This window comes from Glycine max, chromosome 1, assembly GCF_000004515.6.
Source record: "Glycine max cultivar Williams 82 chromosome 1, Glycine_max_v4.0, whole genome shotgun sequence".
Taxonomy (NCBI): Eukaryota; Viridiplantae; Streptophyta; class Magnoliopsida; order Fabales; family Fabaceae; genus Glycine; species Glycine max.
In genome coordinates this window covers 4,922,423-4,932,189 of record NC_016088.4, presented here as the reverse complement: position 1 = coordinate 4,932,189, position 9,767 = coordinate 4,922,423, and positions in this window count along the sequence as shown.

Here is a 9,767-nt window from a genome sequence, read left to right as displayed (position 1 = left end):
TCCATGCAAAGAGGGGGTAGCAAGGGGTCCCCAAATATCCATGTGAACTAATTCAAAAGGCTTGTGTGTAGCAGTAACACTAAAAGAAAAAGGAAGCTTGCTTTGTTTTGCTAAATGGCATGTATCACAAACACTATTTTTATTTATTTTGACATAAGGAAAGTTGGTACATACTTGATCAAGAACTTTATTAGATGGATGGCCTAATCGTAAGTGCCAAATATCACTCACATAATTTAAGCTATTTGTATATACAAAATCAGTTTTAGTATTGAGGCAACAAGTAATAGCAAGAATCGCTAGTGCTCTTAAGTAATAATCCTTTATTCAATTCAGCATGCCCAATCATCTTCAATGAAGGCATGTCTTGTATATCACAATAAGATTGATAAAAAGTGAGCTTGCAATTCAAAGTACAAACAAGTTAGGGGATAGAGACTATGTTGAAAGTAAAGTCAGGAATATATAAAACATTATATAGCCACAGGTTTTTAGAAAGTTGTACATAACCAAAATATTTAGCAGTGACAGTAATTCCATTTGGAAGATTGACATGTATAGGTTTAATAGCATGAAAAGTGACAAGAAAGGAAGAATCATGTGTAACATGATCAGTGGCACCACTATCAAGAATCCAAGTAGCAAATTTTGAAAGAAATCTACCCGAAAGGCAATTTTGTTGTTGTGAAGAAGATTCATCAACATTCCCTGAAGTGATCTGACTTACTAAGTGAGTTGATTTAGTGTAGGACTGCTGCAACATAGTGAGCAACTGGTGTAGTTGTTCAGGTTTGAACTGAACTCCCGGAGAGGTGACAGTTCCACCTTGTGAACCTTGAAGAGAATTATAAATTTCATACTAACTTTGTTCTCCCTCGGGTGCCACAAAATTATTAATTGCAGAGTTGTTTCTTGGTTTGAAACCCAAATGAAAACTATGCTTTGAGTAGCATTGGTCAACTGTGTGGCCAAATTTATTGCAATATGTGCACTATTTGCTTGTATAGTTGTGCCCTCTTCCTCTTCCAACATTTCCATCTCCTCTGCCCAAGATTCCATTACCTCTTCCTCTACCAAGGCTGCTACCCCCTCTCCCTTGTGGCCTTCAATTCCCTTGATTATTCTGCTGATTTGAGGAGGTAAAAAAACCTTTGAGTCACTAGTTCCATTTCCTTGCAGTTGTCCTTCTTATTGCAAGACTAAGACATAAGCCTTGTTGATGGATGGGAGAGGATCCATCATCAAAATATTTGATTTCACAGTACCATAAACTTCTCCTAAACCTTTCAAGAAGCATATCACCTGTTCAATTTCCTGTTTCTTTTGGATTGATTTAATCAAATCACAGGTACATTTGACTGTACATGAACAATCCGGAGCAGGACTCAGCATATCCAACTCATCCCACAAAATCTTTAATTTTGTAAAGAAAACAGTGACACTTTTCTCTCCCTGCTTGATGGAGTGTATTTCTTGAAGCAAATCATAAACTCTAAAATAATTTCCTTTTGTAAATCTTTCTTTGAGCTCATCCCATAGCATCTTGGCATTATCTATATAAATTGTACTTTGTGCAATCCGAGGGGAAAGGGATCGAGTGATCCAGGAGACTACCATAATGTTGCATCTCTGTCATGCTTTATAATTTGCATCTTCCTTTTTTGGCATTGGCAATGTACCATCAACGAATTCTAGTTTGTTTTTTGACCATAAAGTTCTAAACATACCTCTGCTCCATGTGTGATAATTGTTGGCATTTAGAGGAGGAGAAACAAGGACCATTCTTGGACTTTCTCTAGGATGGAGGTAGTAGGGACTCGATATATTCTAAGTTTCATCTCCCTAAGAAGTGGTCTTTGTATGTGTTTCTTCCTCCATGACAAGAATCTTGAATAAGAAATGAGTTAAATTTGGTGCGAAGACAGTATCACGAATGAGGAAAATAAATAATTTTATCGCTTTTACCAAATCAAAGAGCGGAAGCCAAGCGGGTCTTAACCCGCTCTGATACCATATTGGGATTTTTGAATAAAGACCTTTTTATGCTATTAATCAGTGAGACAATTACAACTTATATAGGAGTTCTATGAACCAACTCAAGAATAAAAACAAGAATAACAAAATAACGAACTAGCTAATAACGGACTAGTCAAAGTCCTAATTGACTAATTAAAGACTAATAAAACTTAATAGACTAACAAACTGGTACAACAATAATGAATCAATAAAATAACATAAAAATATGTCCTAACAAAGAGTGTTGCATTATGGTTTGTAGGATAAGAATTTATTGTTAAAGTATGTATATTCAGATTTTGCATATGATCTTAATAAAGAAAATTCATTGCATGCTATGTATTCACAATTGCAAGAGGAATGAAAAGTTGGTTATCCATACTACAAACTATTAAAGCTCTTTCTACTATAAAAGCTTACTACATAGCAAGTATATGAGCATATATGCAAGAAAGCTATTTGAATTCAAAAGTTAATATTAATGAAATAATTTGAGCAAAAGATGTAGAAAATTTATGTGTATTGTGAAAGACAGAGTGTTTTGCACATCACATGTAAGTTTTCAACACCGTACCACTTTATCAAAGAAATAATAGAGAAAAAAATGCATGGACATACAGACGATTCACATAAAAAACAACCTACACATGATGTAAACCCTCCTATGATCTATCAAAAATAGAAGTATCATAGGACAAGTGAGGTGGAATATTTTTTTAAGAGCTCACAAAATGACTATATGTGGAAGATTGTGCATGAGAAAATTTCATTTTTTTTGTGTGTGAAAAAAGTAAAAAAAAAAATTGAACATTTTTTCCTATTGTTTATATGTATACAAGTTGACTAAGCATTGGTGGTGGAGAGCAAATGTCTTCAATTGCATTCCAATGAAATAAATGATGAAGCTAAAAAATTTCTGTTTTCACATAATTTTGAGTATTCCCAACGATCGTATCATTCCAACATCGAAGAGAAAAATATTTAAAAAGATTATATTTTTTGTGAGATTCTCTCATTGAGTATAAAAGATCGTCCAATCAAGGCATACTCAAACGTGAATGCTTAAGCATTCACATCTAAAGGTTTAGTGTTGGTGAGCAATAGACCGTCCGACTGAGAATATTGGACAGACCATATATAGTGAGACAATTGAACCTCTAATATTTGGATTCGGACTTTTGCTCCAATGACATTCCACAAATAAAAGTAACACTCTTAGTTTACATGCACTCTAAGATATTTGGTTAACGACTCTAAAGCCTTTAGCTTTGAGGCCTCTGGGATCCGATGTGAACAACATATATTTCTCATATTTTAAAAAGAAGATATAATTGATCTCTCCTTATACTTAAATAGATATAATTTTCTAATATTTAATAAAAATATTTTCTACTCTTACTCATGATATTCTTTTTTCTTATCTATAGAGAAGTTTCCACATTAAATATCTTATTTGATCTTATTTCTCAACTTTAATAAAATATCATGTCATTTTGATACCCGACAGTTATGGTATTAAGAGATAGTATATATCAAAGAGTTCTAATGTTTTGCATCAAGTTTTGATCTGAAATTTAGCTATGGCACTGGGCATATCTCTTTTAGTTGTCTAAACGAGTATTTTATATAATTTGGAAAAGCTAGATGTTTCTAGTTTTCATTGTATGATTTGTAAAGATGCAAAAAATGCTTACTAGCTCCTTCTCCTCTTTCATTCATTTTTTCCCCTTTCTAGGTTCTATTAGACATGGCAATGGAGCGGGACGGGGACGAGTATTGTTTCTCCAATCTCCAAACCCGACTTCCCAACATGTTCCTATACCCAATATTTGATGAGTTAAAATTTATTATCTCATCCCGTATCTGTTGGGTATCGGATATCCCCGACCTCGTCCAGTACCCAATTCAAATTAGAAAAATAATTTTTTTTGGTAAAGAAAATATTAAAAATTTGATTTTAAAAAAATAAATTGATTGTTAAACATTTATTTTTAACTACTTATATATCAATAAATTTATTATAACGCATGTGTCTACAAAAATTCTTAAAAAAAATATTACATTATGTAAAAATTCTAAAATAAAATTAACTAGTAATAAAAATTCTAAGCCTTTTGACTAAATTATGTAAAAATTCTAAAAATTTTAAGTGGCGGGGCGGGTTCGGATTAAGGGTCGGGGCGAATATAATAATCTCATACCCGTACCCGTATACAACTTTTGGTTATCGGGGAAAATCCGAACCCATATCCGTCAGGATGAATTCAGACGGATACCCATGAATATGAATTTTTTTACCATATCTAGTTTCTACCCTAGTATTTGCCTTTAGATTTATTTAATTTTTTTTTACCTCCTTTTGGTAAAGCCCTCGAACTTCTTTATCTATCAAATGGATGGCATTTTCAAAATGGAGCCAATCCACCAAGTGTCCTCCGGAATGGACGGTTCGGATGTACGGTCCATCTGTTTCCGTCAGAAAGTAAAAAAAATAAAAATTGGCCACTAGGATACATTAAAAATTTAAAATAAAAACGAACATAAGTGAACTAGTAGTTGACGAATCACCATCAAAGCATATCTCCACGAATAGTCCCAAAATTCAGAAATTGAAAATTTGGACAAAGGAACAGCACTATGGTTGTTATTATTATTTTTTATTATTTTAAGAAATGGAAGCACTCATTAGAAAGAGAAATATGTCAAGCAAAGGTAGCACATGGAAATTGAGTAAGCTGAACTCACCAAAAGCATAAGAGCATGTGGATGGGAAGATTCATTAGCTATATAGTTTTCCCACCTAATTAAAATTTCGTTTTATTATTGATATTTCCTATTTTTAGTTATTTAACTGAATTGCAAAATTGAGGAAAGAAGAGGATTGAGAGAAATTAAGAAAGAAAGTCCAAGGAACATGCACCCACCCTATGCCAATGGGCCACCCTTTCAGCTTCCAACTAATAAAGGCATGTTAAGTTTCGAGAGTTGCTTATCTTTGGCTAAATATTAAAACAATATTTATATGGGGTCCATTAATGTCCTATTATAACCGATACTTAGATTAGTGGGATCCTTTTGTTCCTTTTCTCAAGACCAGATTGATTCGATTTTTTTTTCATGAAATAAGAATGCTCTTCATTTTCCTCTGCCCATACTTATAAAGCCAAACTTTGAGCAAGCACTAAATGGTCATACCCATGCACAATTTATCCAAACTCCACAACCATGTCCATGTATGCATTTGCTCTAGTGGGAAGAAATTAACTAGCAACGTGTAATCCAAACACATCTTGCCAAAAAAATCCAAACACATCCCATTTTTTCGATTTTTCTATTAGTTTAACTCTAATTATTGCTTCATAAATTATTGTGGAATTTCCTTTCAACTGAAATTCTCACTCATTCGTGTTTTGACTTTGACTGCAAACAACCTCAAGTAATTTTGAATATCTATAAGATTGGTAGGAATGCTCATAAGATAAGACAAATTTATTTTTATCTCTATCTCACCTAAAATTTTAATATGATTATTTAAATATATAAAAACTAATAAAATATCTCACATTATGTACAAGTATTAAGTTTATAATTTAACTCACTCGACTTATAATTAGTGGTGGGGTGTTGGGGTAGACTGGATGAAGTTATAAGTTCAAGCCTTAGTGTGATTATGGTAAAAAAAAAATTATAATTTATAATTTTGGGTATTATTACAATTTTTTTAATGTATTTATCTATTATTTTTTATTTTTAAATTATATGTTAGTAAATATGATTTTGAATATTACAAAAAAAATATACAAATTAAATTATAGATATATATATATATATATATATATATATATATATATGTATTAAAATAATTATCTTTATAAATGCATTATCCATTCTAATTATACAAAACTTCCTTTGAAAATATTAGATTTATAATTGTATTTGAATTTGTATATAACTAATTACACAAATATTAGCCTTTTGTGCTTTCCTTCGTTGTTGCAGCGTACCAAACGATGGGTATTGGGTAGTAGAAAATACTAGTTTTATTTCCTTCTCATTCTTTTGTTTCAAATATGACGTGTACAAGTCTAACCTATTTTTTATTGATTGATAATATAATTTTTTTTAGCTTGACAATACATAAAAATTAATTAAGCTCTTAGTAATTATTTAAAATCTATAACTTGATCTCCTTTTCAAAATAGTAGTAGTTATATATATCAAGCTGGAGGAGTCATGCACGAGTACACACAATGATAGACTACTTATATGAATTTAATACTTGTTGATAAATTGTAGTAGTACTGTAGAACCACTGGACAAGGAGATGAAACTTATGAACACGGTCCATTCTTACCTTGAGAATATTGTGAAACTGCAGACTACTGATGTAACACTAAATTTGTGTAAGGTTATCATAATAGTTTTGAATTTACTCGATTCAATTAAATATCTAATATAGTACGTATTTCAATATAGGTAATTCAAAAACATAAACAATAAATCCGTGGAAGCTAAGGGAGCATGATTAGAAATGGCAAGACACAAAACGATTGATCAGAAGGAAGGTGTCGTAGACCAAGGGGCCAAACGCGCATTAGTCCTTGTCTAATTGCATGTAAATCCTCCAGAAGGACGTAATGGGTAGGGAAAAATCCCATGAAACTCAACACCAAAGTGTCATGCTGATCATGAACAAGGCCAACAAGCCTTCCTTAGCTTCCAATATTTAGGTTTTGGGTTCCACCTCCAGTCAGTGTTGATCTTTTGCCGTACTTGCATGAGGGCATGCACCTTCACCCAACCAGGCACACCTTCAAGATAACCTCGGCTGGGAGTGTGCTAAAATTGGATTTTTTTTTTAAAAAAAATATTGAACAGATCCATTTTCGATCCACTTTATAATAGTGGTTCAGTTAACCACCGAATCGCTTTTGTAAAGTAAATTGATTCAATGGTATTAAAAAAAGGTTCAGTTTTACTTTAAGAATTCCGTTTAATATATATTCAGCTATCCATTTTTTATATAAATAGATTTTTTTATGCAACAAAATCAAACTGAACTAAATTTCTGTTTAAAATGGTTTGATTAATCCAACCGTTCTCATAAAATGATTCAATTTAACTTTTTCTTTGAAACATTTTGACTTTATCAAAATGCTTCAATTCAATTTTACATCAGATTTGTTTAGTTTTTTGACACAACCTTAATGTCCTCGGACATATCACTGAGCTGTGTACATATAAATGCAAAATGAGCCTTTTGGTGTAAGGATCGATACTCACTAATACGAAAAACACTTTCAACGTCGGTTAATTTGTGCATTGTGCATTATATATAATTGGTTATTAATTATTGTCATAGAAGATCAGAAAGTTTACACTTTCTACAATAATTTTACAGAAAACTATCTTAAAAAAAATACAATTTTAAAATGTTTTTTAGTTAAAAATTGTTTTAAAAGGATATTTATTACTTATTCCAAATGGCACCAACATGCATCATTTCTTATAAGTTTCCACTAATAGTAAAATAAAATATGTGTTCAATACACGGTGTCACCTCATATTTTCTTGCATGTTTTCCTCGTCTATTTGAAAATTATGCTATAAGTAATTTTACCCAACAACTGTAGCAGTAGTAATTTTTAAGATATAGTTGTAGTTTGACAAGGAACAAATTACAATTAATAGGCTTTGTGGGTTGCATGATTTGCCAACTATATGCATGGTTACATAGAATATCATTTTCAAGGATGACAACGCAAATGCTACGTTTGACTCAATAAAACTTTGATATTGACCATGGTCAACTACCAAGGAAAGGACTTTTTTCTTTTTGTTGTTATGAATGATTACAGACCCTATACTTTGTTTAAGAGCTTTATAGGACATATGAATGTATATGGGTAGGAATGCTTCTTGTACCTTTGATTAGATAAAATACATACTTTTTTCAGTTTTATTAATAAGATTCAATTATATAATTTATCAAAATTAAAAAAAAAGTAATTTAGTTGATATTAAAATATGTCTATTTTTTTTTCAAAATCAACCATTGTAACTAAAACTCCTTTCTCCCTCTCTCTTCAAATTATTTGTTATTACAACCTCTTTTAATTAAGGGTATTTCAGTTTAAAAAGAATTAATGTTAAGAAACACTATAGATAATTTTATAAAAAGATCATATTAAATTTATAAATAGAATCAAAGAGATCATTTAATTTTTTGTTTGTTTTACAAAAGGAGTGAGATTTTAAAAATTTATTTATTTTAAATCCTTATAATTTTGAATTAAAAACATAAGAATAGATCATATTTAGTTAAAACATTTGAAATGTTGTAAATCTCCTTCTCTCTCCTTTGAATCCCTAGTATTAGAAGAGAGCAAACATTAGCTGAAAATAGAAATCAGACTATAAATTTTTATAAATAGAATCTTCCCCTCCTATCCATTTCTCCAAATTTATGTTAATGTAACTTAGTTTATATAATATAAAATTTCACACATTTTGACTTATTTTATATATATATTGAGTGGTGAAATGTGTGAATTTTTGAAAATTGGGTGACAGAATATGCAAAATCTATAATTTGGTCATAAAATTCACAAAAAGTAAAATATGGGTGGCAAAAGTGTAATTTAGCTTACGATTTGTTATGTTAATATTTTCAATATCACATGCACCTTTTATTTAAATATAACTAGATTATGGACAAAAAAATGTGAAAATATAATTTTATATTTTTATGAAATAATGGTTTTTTTATAAATTAAAATTTATAAGATGATACGTTTAAACCTAAAATTTGTTTTGTTCAATCTTGTCAGTTATTTATTAAAATGAGAATTAGCTTGTAAATCTTAAAAAGTAACAAAATCTTAATATTACATTCACTAATTTATCTTTATATATAGTTGCAATACTCTTTTAGTTTTACATCTAACAGCAACTTCAGTCCCTAAATTACATTCGCAACCTGCTCCAATTGACTTAAAGATTGAATCCTTCTAGTTATTTTTGTATTGACCGGTGGTTAACCTTCTATGTATTATGCATGTGTTCTTGAACCATAAGACCACTGCTTTAATTTTTGGCTCATCATGGAGCATTTTGATCTGACTCTACAAATTTAGTCCCCATTTACCTTCAGTTAAGTGAAAACACTTATATGTTTTTTTAAATGTAGCATGATCCTTTGATTAATTGAACAGTTTGAGAATTTTATCCAATACTCGATTCGAATTAACTTATTTAACATTACTAGATTTGATCTACTTGGAAATGGTGACTGGTTCCCAGGTGAACCATGTCACCAGGCCAATTTCTTGTTTATTTCTCTTAAATATCGTGTGCATCACTACTTTGTTTGACCTAGCCTCCTTTGTGTACCCCAGTTCTCAATGCCCATCCCCGATTAATTGCTTTTGAAACTAAAGCGCAAGAATTAAAAGTAACAAAAGCAATAAGTATTAAATAATAAGTCAAAATAGGACACAACTACAAAAGTTAAAACACAAACACTTAGAAGGCAAAAATAGGAGAAGTGCAAAATATGTGAAGTTGATGGGTGTTTGGCCTTACTAAACCACTCTTGATACAATATTAACAACTTTTCACTACTCAATGTTCATTCAAGTGTTATCCTAATCCATAAAAATGCCCTAATCAAGATTCCTCTAATAGAAGGGCCTAAATCACTTAGTTTAACTATTAATCCCTTAGCAAGTTAAGCCAAGTGACTTGTATCA